The following is a 1,039-nucleotide window of genomic DNA, read 5'->3' as shown; positions in this document are numbered from 1 at the left end:
AGTTAGCTCTCCTTCCAAAGGAATCGGTAATGAACTGGTTCGATATCGATACAAGATTCGAACTGAGTCAGATGTTTTGTTCCTTTCACGGTAATTAAGTCATTAATAAGCTATGCATTAAACAACTATAAATTAGCAGTAATTACGCTAATTTATCACGCAGCTATCAATTAGTGGTCATTAAGTGAAGCTGTTAACGAGCTATAAACCAGTAATTATGTTGTATAACTCAATTATATTAGAAATTTAGTTGTTAATGGGCGTGAATGACATAGTTATGAATTAATTGGCGCAGGTGTAGCTGTGTGGTAAAAAGGTGAAAAGCCTCAATGTTATGAATTGAGGAGGGGTTTGAAACCTCATTTTGTTGAAACAAAGAGGCATAATGCCTCCTTTTTGTATCAATGAACATTAGGAACAGTGTAAGAGGCTTGTTGCCTCATATATAAGAGAACAATGTTTTCGGACAGTCGGCGGGCGCTGCTTGTCCCCTCCCCCATTTATTCATCAATCATCATTTTTTCATTCACATAACATTATATCCATGTCCAGCCCGCAGCTTCCCTTTTTCTGTATGAGGCCTTTGTGGCCAATCTTGATGAAATAAAGAAGCTTACTTACCAACCACATGGTTCTGGGTTCAGTCCCACTGCGTGGCGCATTGTCCAAGTGTCTTCTACTACAGCCTCGATCCAACCAAAACCTTGTGAGTGGATGTGGTAGACGGAAACCGAATGCCCGTCATATGTGTGTGTGTGTGTGTGTGTGTGTGCGTGTGCGTGCGTATATATCTTTGTCTCTGTGTTTTATTCTCAAACGCAGGATAATGCTAATAATATAACATGAACAGAACAAACTATCCATATTTTGCAGAACAATCTGTCGGCGTCCAGCCATGAGATTGGAACTCACATCCCTGTGATTACGCGTTGTGAGTTCCAGTCTCGTGGCTGGACACCGACAGATTTTTCTGCAAAATATGGATAGTTTGTTCTGTTCATGTTATATTATTAGCATTATCCTGCGTTTGAGAATAAAA

Source organism: Octopus bimaculoides, chromosome 24 (assembly GCF_001194135.2).
Source record: "Octopus bimaculoides isolate UCB-OBI-ISO-001 chromosome 24, ASM119413v2, whole genome shotgun sequence".
NCBI classification, from domain to species: domain Eukaryota; kingdom Metazoa; phylum Mollusca; class Cephalopoda; order Octopoda; family Octopodidae; genus Octopus; species Octopus bimaculoides.
The sequence above is the reverse complement of the archived record's forward strand: the minus strand, read 5'-3'. Positions refer to the sequence as shown.